Source organism: Protopterus annectens, chromosome 7.part0 (assembly GCF_019279795.1).
Source record: "Protopterus annectens isolate FY-2018-M chromosome 7.part0, PAN1.0, whole genome shotgun sequence".
In the NCBI taxonomy this organism is placed as follows: domain Eukaryota; kingdom Metazoa; phylum Chordata; order Ceratodontiformes; family Protopteridae; genus Protopterus; species Protopterus annectens.
The window spans coordinates 338,288,079-338,305,991 of record NC_056739.1 but is presented as its reverse complement, the minus strand read 5'-3'; the positions used below and the strand labels follow the sequence as shown (position 1 = coordinate 338,305,991).

General features: G+C 34.8%; 1 protein-coding gene across 1 annotated transcript in view; it reads left to right on the top strand.

The window, feature by feature from the left end:
* Positions 1 to 17,913, top strand: part of LOC122806454 (mucin-12-like) — an 88,968-nt gene that overhangs the window by 13,611 nt on the left and 57,444 nt on the right. The window lies entirely within an intron of this gene.

The following is a 17,913-nucleotide window of genomic DNA, read 5'->3' as shown; positions in this document are numbered from 1 at the left end:
CAGCGTCAAGCAGGAATGGAAATCAAACCAGAAGTAGATAAACATCAGGCAGCAACTGAATTTGCAAAAAAAACAAAAGAAAGACTATAAGGTGAATGGTCAGATGAGATGGCAAGAAATGTGGAAAATGCATAACTATAGTTGCAAGTATAGAAAACTCCAGGAACAATTTCATGTTGATCAGGATCGAATGCAGGAATGGTTAAGGAGAGGCAAATTCAAACCAAAAGATTAAAAGTTAATATTGGCGGGCCAAGATACTGAGCTACATACAGTTGGTTTACAAGTCCATTGAACATGTGGTCAAAACAGACAAATGTAGGTTTTGTAAAACCAAATTGGAAACAGTTGCACACCTTATTGCTGATTGCGCTGTGCTAACGGTAGAAGGACTGTATACTGAAAGGTATAATAATGTGGCAAGACTGTTGCACTGGGGATTGTGCAAATATTTTAATTTTAAAGTAGATAAAAAACACTGGAAATATGAGCCACAAAGCTTCATAGAAAATGATGAAGCCTACATCACATGGGATCACCCCTTAACTTTTCAAAAGATAGATGTGAGAAAACCAGATATAGTGGTCCATGAAAAGAAGACAAAAGTAGCATTGATCATTGAAATTGCTATACCCAATGACTACAGTGTCTTGCATACAGAGAAACACAAAGTCATCAGGATTTGCAGGCAGAATTGAGAGCAATGTGGAAGAAAAATACCCAGACAGTTCCAGTAGTAGTAGGAGCAATGCGTCTTATAAAAAGGAATACGCAATCATATTTAGATATGTTACCGATGCATATGACTTGCAGGAGGAGTCATTACTGAGCACGTTGTGGGTGCTGCAAAGGGTACTTCTGGCTAACATCAAAGATTGAAACAATACTAATTTTATGAACTTTAAATATACTTTGACTTAGGAATGAGGTCCATTCCTGCCATGGCATTAGAAACCCAAAAGACTTGGAGAAATTAAAAAAAATAAAAGAAAATGTTACATTTGCCGGAAAATGGAACATAATGCCAAAAATGTGAATTGAAATGTTATAAATGTAACAAAACTAGACATTTATGGATGGATTGTAAAAATGAAAATAAGAGAAGAAAATGAGCAAGGAGAAATTTTAGAAGTAGTAGAAACTGAAGAAAAATTAGTTTAGAAAAAATGTAATAAAGAAGACATAAAAGAAGGCCCGTAATTAAGTGATGAAGAAGTCATAAATTGGGAGATAGTAAAATAAAAAAATAATAATTCTGTTGGTAAAAGGATAAAATACATTAAAAGAAAATTTAAAGGGACAAGTTCAAAAGAAAACAGAAAGGAAATGGATGGAAAATAATGTATACAGCTAATGGTTGGGGATTTGTATAATGGTTAAGCTGTCTGACTTACATACACAAGGTACAGTGCTTCTCACATTTGGGAGGGAAAGTGGTTAAGCTTAGAATGGCACATTAAGGCAGCTTGCCTAGTAATTAGCTGTGAACATGTTATACCATGAATCTAAGGAAAAGGGAATATGAACAGTCTAGAGTGATTTCTGTGAATGTGAATAGCACTAAGAATACAGTAAGAAGTATAGGGATGTCGGAGTGATATAATACATGTGATGTAGATGCAATTATATGACACAAGATTTTTAACAAATGAAGAAAGATTACAAACACCAAAACTATGGTGAGGAAAGATAATCTGGAATTTGGGAAATGAGAGATGGTCTAGAAATACAGTAAAGATATTACATGTAACTTAGCAAAAAATGAGAAGATTAACCACTGTAGATTCAAAATGGTAAAAACAAGTATATAGAATTTTAACATTATATGCTTATAATAATTGTAAAGATAGGGAAAGCTTATTTAAGCAAAATATAAAACATGTTTTTACAGTGGCAATATGATGTGAGAAAAGTAGATTAAGAAAAATATAAAATAACATAACCAATGCATTGGAAGATTTAGAACATAATGACTGAAAAGCACTTTGACTATGAAAAATAATTATATGAAAGAAGTCAATAAAACATGCAAGAGTTGTTATTTAAGCAAATATATTTTTACAATGGAAAAGAAGCAGTATTGAGTTACTTAAGCATACTAGTAAAGGAAGATGGTAGTGTAATAAGTGAAATAAAAACGTAAAAGGAGAAATAGAAGGAACTTAGCAAAAGATTATGAATGGTATAGTACTATAACTGCAAGAAATGTTTAAAGAAAAAGTAAGGTAGTGAAACTTACATGGAAAGTAAGCAAGAATAAGGAGTTGTTAAAGGAGACTTCTTTATGTTAGCTAAATAAAGTATTAGGGTGAGTAAATATACATTCGGCTGCAGCACCTTTTTCAATACATGTGAAATGTATAAAAATTTAATGGATTGGCAAAAATATATTGTTTAAAGATTTTGAATGAATGGTTAAATGAAGGTTTTATGTTTAAAGAATTATGTAGTGCAATGCTTGAATTCATTCAGAAGAAGGAAGATAGAGAATTAAAAATCTGAAGACTGGTAGCATTGAATAATAATAATGATTATAAGATCTTCATGAAAATAATACAAAAGAGATTTGAAACTAAAATTAAAAATATTACGGAAGATAGTATATATAGTATAAAGGGGAATGGTTATCAAGAATTATTAATGATAGTTTGCAAAACTGTGGATGATATTATGAACAGAAAAAAAGAAAAAGCAAAAATCATAAGAGACCTTAATAAGGCATTTTTGATACAACTGAGCATGAAATCTTATGGGTGATAATGTAATATAAGTGAGAACAATTAGGAAGTTATGTATGTCAGCATATAGTAACAATAAAGTAAAACTACTTGTAAATGGCTGGTTAAGTCAAGAGGTACATATGAAGAGTGGTGTAAGACAGGAATGTCCAATGAATTGTATACTCTTTGCATTAGCTATGAATGTGATTGTATGTGAAATAAATTACAAAATAAAGGAGGCAGGGCATATAACACCTGAAGGGTTAAAAATTCCAGTTCTGTTAACATATGCAAATGACATTATAATAATTGCAAAAAATTGAATTTGGATAAAGGAACTAATACCTTGCACAAAGGAGTATCTAGAGGTGATAGAGATGGCCCTAAAAAGAGAAAAGTAAAGGTTTAAATGATATAGTAAAGATAGGGGTTACATATTTTACAGTGATTGAAATTTCTGTGTTAGGTATACAATTTGGGAATAAAGATGTAAGTATAATTCACTGGGGAAAAAACAATACAACAAGTAAAGTAAACCTGTTTTTTTCTGGAGAACATATAAATTATCATTCAGAAACAACACTGCAGTGGTGGTGCTGTGATAGCATTGTCGCCTCACAGTAAGACATTGTCCTGTTTGATGCTCAGCTTCTTTATGTCTTCTGTGTGGAGACATGCATGAATGGGAGTACCTTCGTTAAAGGTTGTGCATCAGGGCCGGCAACTTGGCACGTAAAAATCTACTGCCAATCATTAGTGGACTGGAGTTCCGCTGTGGCGACCCCTAACTGGGAAAAAGCCGAAAGATACAACAATTTGTTTGAAAAATTCAATACTGATAGGAAAAAGTAACATATTTAACAAATTAATTCATGTTATCAGCAGTACTTGAAAAGGAATTATTGCAGATATTTTTTTTTTATTTATAAAGGGTTCTGTATTAAACTCAGTAAAAAGAGTATTGTATGTAAATAAAAAGGATTGGGGGGGTTAGGGTTAATTAATCAAGTGGTATATGCTGCTTCGTTAAATTTGTACAAAGTGCTAAAATGGATAAATTAAAAAGATGAGAGAGCAGTAGTAAAATTCTACATGTGTTGTTGTTCTTCTTTCGGCTTTTCCCAGTTGGGGGTCGCCACAGTGGAACTCCGGTCCATTAATGATTGGCAGTAGATTTTTTACAGGTGCTGAGGTGCCAGCTCAACGCCCAATCTTCAACAAAGGAATGCCCATTCTATGCATGTCTTCCAAATACCACTCAACCGGGGAGAAGACATGCAGACTTCACACAGAAGGCGCTCCAGTCGAGAATCAAACTAGAGAACCTCTTGCTGTGAGGCAACAATGATACTGCTGCACCACCACAGCTTAAAATTCTACGAGTGTAAGTATGATACATGTTGGGTTATTGTAAAAAAAAGGGAAAAAGAGTGTGCAAATGAAGAAATAAAATATTACCAATAAAATATATTTTATAGACAATAGAAGTAGATGATACAGTCAAAGGAAGAAAGGCATGGTATAAGAATGTAGTGATAAAACATTACTATGTAAAACCATGGGAAAATTTAACAGATAAAATAAAAAATAAGGCTGTAAAATAAGAGGCAAATGGTGTAATAAGAAAGTAGAATGAGAAGACTTTTATGAAGATTGGTAATAGATAAGTCACCAGTAAAAGGAAATATGCTGTATAAAAAGAAAAGTGATAGACTATATTTACACTGTCAAGAAGAAAAAACTACTGAACATGTGTTTTTGAAATATTAAAGAGTAAAAAGTTATAGGGAAACTTATGTAAAAAACATTTTTAAGATATAAACGAAGTGGATATTTTTAAATATGGATCTTATAAGAATATAGGAAAATATATATTAAAATAATAGATAAAAGTTATTGCATGTCATACAGGCTGTATGGAATAAAAGAATAAATTAAATAATGTTTAATGGTAAATGGACTTTAGCAACAACATGAAGTAAAATTAGATGGTCGTTATGGAAAAAGGAGCAGGAGTCTAACAGGGATGAATATTGTGTATAATTATACTGTAAGGAAAATGATGAATATGTGCAAATATATTTATATATGTAATCTATATATTTATTTGTAAATATTTGTAAATATGTGAATATGTTGTAAATAAGTGTTTTTTGTATATAAATAAAGGACCCCTACTCTTTCAAAATGTGCTGTGGGATATCTTAAATCCTCCTGAGCTACCACCAACTCAAGCAGATGGGACCTCAGTTTAAAGTCTCATCTGATGAATGGCATGCTCAAGAGGGCAGCACCCCCTATGCTGTACTACAGGATAAGAAATCAATCTATCAGGTATGAAAATAGAACCCACAGCCATCTACACCAAAGCTGAGAATTCTACCCATTGTACTATTGGCAATGACATAAGACTACTAGATTTGTGTGTGTGTGTGTGTGTGTGTGTGTGTGTGTGTGTGTGTGTGTATATAAATATATATATATATATATATATATATATATATATATATATATAAACAGACACACGCATACATTTCTCTTGTAGATATATATATATAAATATATATTTATATATACACACACACTATATATATATAAAATAAACTACATATAATTTGGATTGCTATCATCCTATCATAAGCACAAAGTCCCACAAGCTCAAAGCTTTGGAGATCGAGCTGACAATATCTAAAACCTGGAAGCTTGACCAGCAAAGCACAAACACAGAATCTGCTTTTTTCAGGGGGCAAGCACCTCTGCACCCCTATGTGAGGTTGGCATCCCCCACTCCCTGCTAATTATATTCACAAACTCCCAGGTTGCACTGCAGTGGGGAAAGGAGAAAAAACCCAATCCCCACTGTACCAAAATCCTGGATAAGGACTGTTCATGCCATTTGAACTTTCAGGTTTTTGATATTCCTGCCTTGATCTTTTAAGGTTTGTACTTCAGGGACTTCGAGCTTATGATATGGACCCATATTATATATATATATATATATATATATATATATATATATATATATATATATATATATATATGTATGTATATATATATATATATATATATATATATACATATATATATATATATATATATGTGTGTGTGTGTGTGTGTATCTACTACAGTTTATCAAAGTTTCAAAACTTTAAAAAACATACGATCGAAGTTTTGAAACTTCAAACACTTTGCATTTGGATTGCTGTCCAGCCTAGAACTTGGGATTTGCTGTTTTCCTCACTGTAAGGTGATCTCAGAGTTGATATATTTACATAGTAGCAGGTGTGGGGGTGCAGGGGGGCTTGCCCCCTGCAAAAAGGTAAGTATAATGTGCTTTGTTTAGTTTTTGTGTTTTATGACAAAAAAATAATCAGTCACCAAGACCAGCAGCACAGAGGGGATGCCCTCTTCCCTAATTACATAGGCAAAATATGGAATGCCCTACCTACTGCTATTACTTCAGCAGGCTCAAAGGTTACATTTAAAAGACTCCTGAAAGAACACCTAAAGCACACATGGATATACACATGTTCCCCACCTGGCTGACCACCCCCCCCCACCCTCTGCCCTTACTCTTGCCCTCTGACTTCAGTTTCATCACCAAAATAATGCAACTTCTCTAGCTTTCTTCCAGTTCCACCTGTAATTCTAACCCCTTAGTCAATACCCATATGTTTCTGCTAGGACACTGTGTTATCTGTCCACTAAACTTTACTTTTCTCTTTACACCTCTACTCTTACTCTGTACTTAAGCTACGTACTCCTCCTGCTTTTCTTACTTAACCTGTTATCCAATTTCCCATCTCTGTCTCTTCTCCTGCTACTGTACTCCCTACTATGCCTAATCTTTGCTCTCTTTGTTGCTATACTCCCTGCTGTGGCTAACTTGCTCACATCTCAATTGTATAAAGCAAAAAATGCAAATCCTACTAACAATGTTTACCTTTATGTAATGCCTCCACCTAAAACTGTAAAAGATGTGTTTAGTCCTTGTTGTTGTTTGCTTTTCGGCTTTTTCCTGGTAAGGGGTTGCCACAGTGGAACTCCAGTCTGCTAATGATTGCCAGTAGATTTTTACGAAACACCGAGGTGCCAGCTCGATGCCCAACCTTCAACGAAGGAACACCCATTTATGCACACATGTCTTTCGAATGCTACCCAACCGCGGGGAGGACATGCAGACTCCACACAGAAGGCACTCCCAAGCCAAGCCGAGAATCGAACGGGAAAACCTCTTGCTGTGAGGTTACAACGCTACCGCTGTACCACCGCGGAAACCATGTTAAATTGTAAGCTTCAATGCTATGTTACTAGTCAATGTTACGTTTGATACTGTCTATGTAAATTTGAATGCTTCTCTGTACACCTTATATTTTGCTTAAAATTTAACTGTGGAGCTTTCCTCCCCAGGCCTCCACTGAAAATGGGCATGCATCCAGCTGGACTTTCCCAGCCAAGAAATGTAAAATAATAAATAAAATAAATAATTTAGAAGTTTCAAAACTTTGATCATATAGTCTCGGCCATATGCTCTTCAAAGTTTTTAAACTTTGATAAACTGTTGTAGATTTCTCTCTCTCTCTCTCTCTCTCTCTCACTCTATACATACACAAATATATATATATATATATACACACACACACACACACATACACACACACACACATATATATATATATATATATATATATATATATATATATATATATATACAGTAGTATATACTGTATATGAAAAATAATATTCACTCAGTGAAGTAAGCATTGTTGTTCAAAAGCCTCCATTCCTTTATCATTCAAGTTTTCTTCAACGTTCCTTTCCTTATATGAATCGCAGCTAAAAAGGGCTTTGAGTTTTAACTCATGAGAAAAGAGCATTGTCAGATTCACCTTTTTTTTTTCCAGTAGAATGCCCTGCCTGTGCAAAACTGTGCTGGCAAGAGCTCGGCCTGGTCCTTGCCTTTCTGTACTTGTTATAAACAAAGAGGTTAAACACGATTTATTTATTACTACTTAATTCACTGGGTATGTGGACAAGTCTATTGACCCTTTTCAACCATGACTCAAACTTAAACAGCAGAAAATAAATTAAGATTTTACTAATGAACAGTATTATATACAGAATGAGCAGATTAAAATACAGTATGTAATAATCAATGCAGATAGCGTAATATAAAAACAGTATTATATACAGAATGAGCAGATTAAAATACAGTATGTAATAATCAATGCAGATAGCGTAATATAAAAACAGTATTATATACAGAATGAACAGATTAAAATACAGTATGTAATAATCAATGCAGATAGCGTAATATAAAGGAGATTCCGTCAGACTGCATTGAGAGAAGAACAAAGTAATAAAAATGCAAACATACACACCAAGTTATACATAAAACACAGAGCAATACAATCACACATTAACAATAAAGTGATTCTTATTAATTTACTGTAATCACACCACTCATCTGCCTAGATGTTCACAGATTGTCCAGGTTTCTGCCTCATATACTTGGTCTGTTTCTCACAGAGAACTGAAGTCATTGAACAATGAGTGCCATTTGAGTTTCAGACTTCATATCCTTCTAGCAGCGCAACCTTCTCAATTTGTAAGAACAGTATTTAAAATCTGTCCCTAATTTTGGGCCTTTGCCCCCCCCCCCCCCCCACACACACACACACAAACACACTGTAGTTCTTGGGCTTAAAGACTGATAAGTATGACTAAGATGGGCACTTAAAGGAAGTAATAAACAAGTACTAGAGCCTTCCTTTTACTTGCTGGAGCTGATACACATTTGACTCTCTTGTGCTCAAGCATGCTGGCCTAGGCTGTGCTACTCACTTCTTTGTAGAGTGAGATATGTACTCACTTACTAATTAGTTTTTGGTCATTCAATGTGAGAGTACCTGAGAGAAAATAATGCAAAAGGCATTATATTGCCCATAAGTGACCACTGTCTTTTAGGTGCAGAAACTTCAGACTGAGAATATAATGTTGGGGGCAGGGGCTTGTGTCCTACTTAGTTAATGGGGTATAGATGAGGTAACCTCCTGTAGAAAACATGCATTTTTTCTGTTACACATGCTCAAAAATTTGAGTAGGTCAAAGACATAAATTGTCAGAATGCATAAATACAGGTTGCAATTCACAGTCCCTTGAGATCATGGAAGTTTGATGTGAGTTTTAAGGACTGAACATACATACATACAGAATCCATTTGTAGAATGTGTGTATGAACCAAGCTATCTGCAAGATTCCATTTTTAAAGGCATCACTTTTGATAATTACATTACAGCTTGGGTTTGGTTTGTGTGTACATTATTGCTTTGTCATGGTTATTTTTTGGTAAGGTCCATCATACATCTGCAGTATCTTTTGCTTTCATGTTTTAAGAAAATGCTAATTAACTCCCCAACTCAAAGAATATATACATGCACATGTTCCTACTTATCTGAGTACTAAACTTTTATAGCAAATTTCTAGTCATTACAGTTCAGCAGGACATAATTTACAGCAGCTTTTGCACTTACAGCATGCATGCAATATGTGCATTTTGTGACTGTTTCCTTGGGAACCGTTCTAGTGTGGAATCAAGCGTGTGAGTGTGTGTGCGCATGCTCAGGTGTGTGTGTGTGTGTGTGTGTGTGTGTGTGTGTGTGTGTGTGTGTGTGTGTGTGTGTGTGTGTATATATATATATATATATATATATAAATATATACACACACATACACACACACACACACATATATATAGAGAGAGAGAGAGAGAGAGAGAAAGCGAGAGATAGATATTATTTAGTGTTTTATTGAAAGTATTTATGTAGGTTCTTTTGAATTAGTGTTCTATTAGGTTACTTGATTAAATTATAGTGTTCTTATTTTTTTTATTTAGTTCTTTGTTTTAAGTTGTACATTTCAGATATCTTGGCAATTATATATTTTAGCGTTTTTTTGCTTTTATTGAAAAATTTAATTAAAAGTGTTTAAACAAAAAATCTTAGGTGAACTAACAAAGTACCCTAGTAGTCTACTTATAGGAAATAAAACACCTATAATGCTGGAATTTGCCCTACTGTGCAGTCTTCTTGAAGGATGCAATATAATGTGAGGTTGACATGTTTGCAGTTTAGCATTTGGTCATGAACATATGCTTGCAGTCTTGTGTAACTGTCCATAATATGTGCTTCCACTTCCACGTAAGTTAATGTACGTTTATGGCAGTATGAACCTACAGAAGAACAGTGCTAGGCAATATAAATTATTGAAATAATCTGGAAAAAGACAGTCAATATAGGGAAAAGCCAAGACAACACATTTCAATGACACTGTTGCAGTAGAAGTGACAAATAGGGAAGGTAGCAGACACCTGAGTACAGGTGAGAGAAGGGGGAGGTGCCAAGGATGCAAAGGGAAGACACAGGGCTGCTGAATCGTCAGACGTAAGCATACTAAAGTGATTCTAACAGGTTATTCATAATCAAAGCCTTTCACAGTAGAACAACCCAACAGCTTTACATGGGCAGTACTGGTCTCTCTCTCTCTATATATATATATATATATATATGTGTGTGTGTGTGTGTGTGTGTGTGTGTGTGTGTGTGTGTGTATATATATATATATATATATATATATATAAATATATATACAGAGAGAGAGAGAGAAGTAGATATAGATATAGATATATAAATATAGATATATGTCGGATACCACACAATTTGTTCCTGCTTAAGAACTGGATGCAGAACTGCTATTTATCCAAAGAACTTAAAAGTCACTGAGTCATCATGTGAAATAGAAGTGACAGAGGGAATTGACAATGTCTTCAAAAGTGATTGCCTTAGGCCTGTAGTTGGTCAGTTTTCAGTTAAAGGCACGGTCAGAATCCAGATACCATCAACAGAAAAGAGCTGTGGTGTTTATCTCTATTACAAACTGGATGAGAGCTTTAAAGTTGTGATTGCAGTAGTACTCGGGTAAATTTAAATTTAATACCTCTAGATAAAAAAAAACACAGTATGTTTAAAGTTGTACTGAATAGCTTGGAAATACCTGCCATTTACAGCACAAAAAAGGAAAATTGATGTTTATCTTGCAAACTGATACTTTCATACTGAAGCTTATAGGCATTGCTGTGGCCAAGAATGATGATTAGGTTTAAAGTAAAATACAGCTAGATTTCTGCTCCAGTGCCTTTCTAAAAATGTATAATATGAAAAATGTGGATAAAAAATGAAGAAAATTAAGTGTTCTTTTTCTTTTACACACGCAATTCGATAAACTACCTAGTGAAAGAATTAGTTTTATGCCTTTCTTGTGTTTGCTTTCACACTACTAATATTTCAGTTATTGCAAAGAAAATGTACACGTGGTGTCTCTCTTACAGAAGTATGCGTATTTTTGTCATGTTCTTGTTTTCTGTAATTGAAATTTGAGTACTTAATTAGTAATAGAAGGTAAATTGGTGAACCTGAGGTACTCCCAGTATTGTTTCACCAGTCAGATTACTGACTCAGATTGCAAATCCCTTTATCTTTTTCATCCAAGTAAAATATGCATTACTCTGACCTACAAATTTATGATACATTATACAGAAAAGATAATTTTTTTTCTCTGCTTTGCTGATTAAACAGCGACTAAATCAGTTATAGTAGGTATTGGCTAGAAACAGCGTGTTTAACTCATTCAAGCATATTGCATCTGTTTCTATACTTCCAGTTCACACCCATAGCTCCTTATGATGTCCAGAACTTTACTGGGTCTGGCCTCGTTTACTAAGTGAGTCACCAGATAATAGGCAATATTAGAAGGTGCAAGGACTGATTAACAAAACAAGACTGTGATTGTTAATCTAGGATTCATTCCAGTAGAGAAATTAATCACTGTTCACGTATTATTCATATTTTCATATTTATGTTTTCATAACTGAGAGCCCTATATGCCATTGATGGGTATTGGGTGATATGCCATGGTGGGAGACAGAAAAAATTCATTCTCAGTGCCCTTTTATATCATACTGTACCTGACAGTTTGCTAGTTGTTCTTTAGTATTTATGAAAATAAACAATAGTAACATATGTGACATTGATTGTTACATGACATCAGGTAAAACCTTTGATTTGTCAAAGAGAACTGTCTTTCAAGTTTGCACTGTAAGTTGCACATCTTGAGAAATAGTGTCAATTATTCTGCTAGTTATACTAATAAGCATATTTTCATGTTTCTGTAAATAGCTCGATAAACATGCACTCATGAAGGAATTTCCTATTGTCAATGAAAGTTTATGTCTGGTTATCAAAAAAACGTTCTAACGATAAATGTTTAGGTTATAAAATTTCTAAGATATGATAAATTATAAAAGTTTAACAAAAATATAAGATTATGACTGCAGTGAGTCCAGACCCTTTCTCTCTTTCTCTCTCTCTCTCTCTCTCTCTCATTCTCTCTGTCTCTCTCTAGGTGCCATTGATTCAGGTTTGAGTCTTAGTGACTTGATGAATTAAAGATCCAAAAAGAGGTCAATTCCATGCTAGTCTGATGAGGTCCTCCAGTGCCATCCCTGTGACTGTCATCAATGTGTCCAGCCAGCTGGTTGCAGATCACCCTTTTTGCATGGTTCCTTCAGTCTTCCCAAACATAATGTCCTTCCACACTGACCAAAATAAGAGTCGTAACATCATCAGTTGGACTTCAAGTGACATAGCTGCGTTGATCTCTTCCAAAATCGATTTGTTTGTTCTCCTGATGGTCCACGGCATGCATAGAATTCTTTTCCAGCACCAAAGTTCAAATGAGTCAATCTTCTTTCTGTCCCATTTTGATAGTGTCCAGCTTTCACATCCATAATTGACCACTGAGAAAATGAATGCATGGACAAGTCTGATCTTCATTTTGAGCATTATTTCTTTGCTTTTGAATACTTTCTCGAAGAGCCTTCATTATAGAGCCATCAAGTGCTATTTTGTGAAGTATTTCTTCCCTACTAGTTGCTTCCATGTTTACAAAAGAGCCCTGAAGACTAAAATTCTTTACAACTTCTATACTATCATCTTTAAGCTCAGAAATATTGTCATTTTCTATGTTCATAATTTTCATCTTGTTTGTGTTCCATTCTAATCCCATGTTATGACTTTCAGCTTTGACTTTTCTCAACAGATACAGCATGTCTTCTTTGCTGCTGGTGATGAGCATTGTGTCATCTGCATAGCACAGATTGCTTATATTTAAGCTGCCAACTTTAAAACCAATGCTCTCTTCTTCCAAATTTGTTTTTTTTGAAGATGGCTTTACAGTAAATGTTGAGCAGGTAAGGTGATAAGATGCACCCTTGCCTGATGCCACGTTTTATTGGAAACGAATCAGTGTTGCCATATTCAGTTCTGACTGCTGCTTCTTGATTTTCATAAAGGGTCTTTATTAGCTGAGTTATGTGTTTGGGTTATCCCATTTGTGATAGAGTTCTCCATAGTTTATCATGATCCACACAGTCAAAACTTTGCTGTAGTAGATGAAGAAAAAGTAGACAGGTTTTTGGTATTCTTTGTTCTTCTCCAATATCCATCTAACAAAGGCAATATTGTCTCTTCTTCCTCGATCTTTTCTGAAACCAACCTGAACTTTGGTTAGTTCTAGCTCAATGTAAGATTGTCACCTTTGTTATATTATTTTCATGTAGTCCAAGAAAAGGCAGCTAGCAAGTACGGCTGGTGCCCGGCAAGTGAGCTAAGTAGACCAAAACAAAAAAGAACGCCAGCACCAAAAGAGAATCTGATAATATATAGTTTATTATACTGAAACTAGACCGGTTTCAGCACAAGGCTTTCCTCAGTAGTACATAACATAGATGTAAATGTCACCTGCTTAAATACCTCCGTGAATCAGAGAAGAATGACATCACTTCCTGTTATTAATAAAATAAATGAAATAAATGATTGAAATATACAGTGATGTAATGAGTGGTAAGTCCATATTAATTGGGTATGAAAAGAGAAATAAATTTGTGAAAATCATAATTAGACATATTTCTGAAGATAAAAAAAGGGTTATTGTTATAATACACATAATGGCTAGAGTCAATATATTGGCATCCTTTTATGAAAGAATTGTCCATGCCAATATTCTCGAAGTAGAGAAAACATGTAATAGCCTCAAACATTTTGAGGAAAACACAAACTTCCAAAATTGTCTGAGCAAATTATCCAAGAAAATATCCACCTTGGAGAACAATCTAAAAAGCAAAAAACTTCACAAATTTGCTAGAGATAAGGAGGACTATGAGAAGGGTAGACAATTTGAGTCACAGAGGGGAGTGAGGTTCGCTCAGGGCACCAAGAATGCGTCCTTTGTACGGAAGAAGAGGCCCAGGTCCATTCTGAAAAAAACAGGGTTCAGCCACACCACTTCCGGTGAGGAATCCTCCACAACAGACACAGAATCAATCAGTACTGGTGAATCACCCCATGCTAAGAGGGGTAGAACTAATGATGTCCCTTTAGGGGGAGGAAACACCGGGCAGGAAGAAAACACAGGGGTAACAAGTCTAGAGGAGCTATTCATGTCAATAGTGAAATAAATGAATCATGTACCAATGTGTTAAATATTTCTAAGTATGTCTTATCAGATGATCAATACTCACTGCTCAATAAAGGTCTGAGTTTTATTACCAGATTTTTTATTGATGAAAGTTCACTTGTATCAGATACAATAGAGTTTTGTAGAAAGATTAATCTCAAATTATTTTTTAAACAACATGGTAATACTGACGATACTCAAAGATCCACAGATTTTAGATTTCACAAATCAACATTTAATCCCCCGATGGATAAACATGTTGCTGTTTTTCAGCAGGCTGTAATAAAGGATTTACATTTTCTTCTTAGTTCAGATGATATTAAGAGGCATAATCTTTCCAAAAAAGAACAACTCACTTTAACACAGCTTAAAAACAATACTGATATAGTTATTGTTCCTGCTGATAAAGGGGGTGCGGTCGTTGTTATGGATACCGATTGCTATTGGGATGAAGGAAATAGACAACTGTCTAACCATCATCATTACATGAAAATGGACATTGACCCGACACCCAACTTCCAGAATGAAATCAATGATTTCCTGGAACAAGCTGTCGAAGCAGGTATTATTTCTGATAAAACCAAACTACACCTTATGGTTAAAGATCCAGCTAAGCAATATTTCTACCTCTTACCTAAAATCCATAAATCTGTGCACAAACCACCGGGTCGACCCATTGTATCTGGTATTGGATCACTCACTGAACCTTTATCGATGTTCCTCACTGAAAAACTTAAACCGTTGCTAGCGCTTATTTCAGCCAGAATCCAGGACACCACTGAATTCTTGCAGATTGTTTCTGAATCCCAGCTGGAATCGGACTGGCTAATGTGCACTTTAGATGTAAAATCCTTATATACCAGCATTCCACATTGGGCAGGATTAATGGCTTTGGAATTTTGGCTCAATAAATCCAATATGTATCCCCCTGGATTAAATATGCTACTTGTATGCTTGGCTGGACACATTCTTACCAAGAATGTATTTTATTTTCAACAAGACTGCTACTGGCAAATACAGGGCACTGCCATGGGTGCCTCGTTCGCACCCATTTATGCGGATCTTTTTATGGGCTATATCGAAGAACAGATCATATATGATGTAATGCATAATGTATATTCACTGGAGATTGACATTTGGAGAAGATACCTGGACGACTGTTGGCTAGTGTGGAAAGGAGGTAGCGATTATCTCCAGGAATTCATCGAACATCTTAATGGAAATATTTGGGGTATAGAATTCACTGTAGAGTATCATCAGAATGAAATACACTTTCTGGATGTTCATTTACAAAGACAATCTGACAACACACTCAAAACCTCGGTATTTCGTAAATTTCCACAATACAATACCCTTTTGCATGCCAACAGCCTCCATCCAAAACATATCATAGACAACATACCTAAATCTCAATTTCTTCGGATCAAAAGAATATGCTCTTCCAAAGTGGATCTAAACAAACATCATGAAGATTTAGCCAGTAGGTTTTTGTCCAGGGGATACCCCCCACATATTATTAACTCCGCAGTTGAATGGAGCAATAATAAACCTAGGGATTCCCTTTTACAATATCATGCAGATTGCAGAAAAACTAATTCTGATACATGTAGATTCATTACGACTTATAGTAGAAACAGTCAAAATATGATCAACATCGTTAACAGTCATTGGAACATATTGAAGTCCCATCCTCTTTTAGAGGGTTATCTTGGGGAACGTTGTTACTTTTCATACAGAAAGGGCAAAACACTTGGCTCTTATTTCTCACATTATAAAAGAACAAATATTAAGGATGATACATTTTCTCAGAGGACACTAACAGGGGATAAACTTATAGGCACATTTCCCTGTGGTCACTGCAGTTTTTGCAGTTACATTTTTAAAACCAAAAGCTTTACCAGCAAAAATACTGGTCAACTTTATAATATTGATTTTTTTGGTAACTGCAGTTCAGATTGGATAATCTATCTGGCAACTTGTACTTGTCAAGCATTTTATGTTGGACAAACATCCAGGCAATTTCGCATCAGAATATCTGAACACCTAGGGGATATCAGAAATCATAGAATCACTAATGCACTATACAGACATACCACTAAGCATCCCACTGCCAAATTTTCATTTACAATCATTGACCATATCACTGGTAACCGTTCTTTTAAAACTGGATGGCATGACATCTTGAATAAAAAAGAAAAAAGATGGATAATCAAACTTGGGGGGCTTTTTCCTCCAGGACTGAATGATAAACTATGATTTATGCTCTAATAATTGTGTGATATTTTATATTTCTTATATAGATGATTACAACATTCAGATGATATTCCTGTCAACATCATGTGACACGTGATGGTTTATTATATTTTTTGACTTCATATGTTTTTCTTTAGCACTTATGTGTATCATAACAATAACCTTTTTTTATCTTCAGAAATATGTCTAATTATGATTTTCAACAAATTCATTTCTCTTTTCATACCCAATTAATATGGACTTACCACTCATTACATCACTGTATATTTTAATAATTTATTTCATTTATTTTGTTAATAACAGGAAGTGATGTCATTCTTCTCTGATTCACGGAGGTTTTTAAGCAGGTGACATTTACATCTATGTTATGTACTACTGAGTAAAGCCTTGTGCTGAAACCGGTCTAGTTTCAGTATAATAAACAATATATTATCAGATTCTCTTTTGGTGCTGGCGTTCTTTTTTGTTTTGGTATATTATTTTCAGCAGTATTTTTCTGGCATGTGAAATTAATGCAATCATTCTGCAGTTGTTATAATCCTTGGCATCACCTTTCTTTGGTATAGGTATGAACAATGAGCTCCAGTTAGTTGGCCATGTTTTTCCCTTCCAAATCTGTTGACACAGTTGAGTGAAAGCCATGATAGCACCTTCTGAGCCTTTGATTAATTCAATTGGAATACTGTCAATGCCAGGTGACTTGTTCGATAAAGCTTTAATTGCTGCTATGACTTCTTCGTTTAAATAAAAAAAACACTCTAGAAAAAAAAAACACCTTGGATCTCAGAAGAAACTATAAAAAGTAGCAGAACAAAGAAGACAAGCAAAATATTCTGGTGATACAGAGAAAGTATCACAGATGAACCAAGAGTTTCAACTTCAAATTTGGAAAGAAAAGGAATGATATAAGAATATCTGTCAAAAAACTGAATTGGAGGTTGTACGTGGAAAGAACAGAATCACTTATCAGGATATTAAGAGATTGTGGCAAAAATTCCAACCTTGATTGGGGATGCTTAAGGACACTAATGGAATGACATTGAACAATCCAGAAAGCATTAAAATGAGATGGAAAGAATATTGGAAAATGTATACAAAACTGGCAATGTGGATAACATTAGGGAAGTTGAACCGGAAACTGATGTTGAAGAAGAAACAGACCTGTCCACTACCTCCAAAATTAACTACCTTATCTGTGTGTGTTGCTCCTGCAGTTTTTAATGCTGCATTCATTCACAGTGTCATGAATGAGCTGGCTATGTCCAATCCTCTCCATGCCTTCCCCTTGCCCAACACCACTTGGATTGTTAATGGATCCCTGGCCATCTAACTCACAGTCTGGGTCTCGCATCTTTCTCCACAGAGCTGC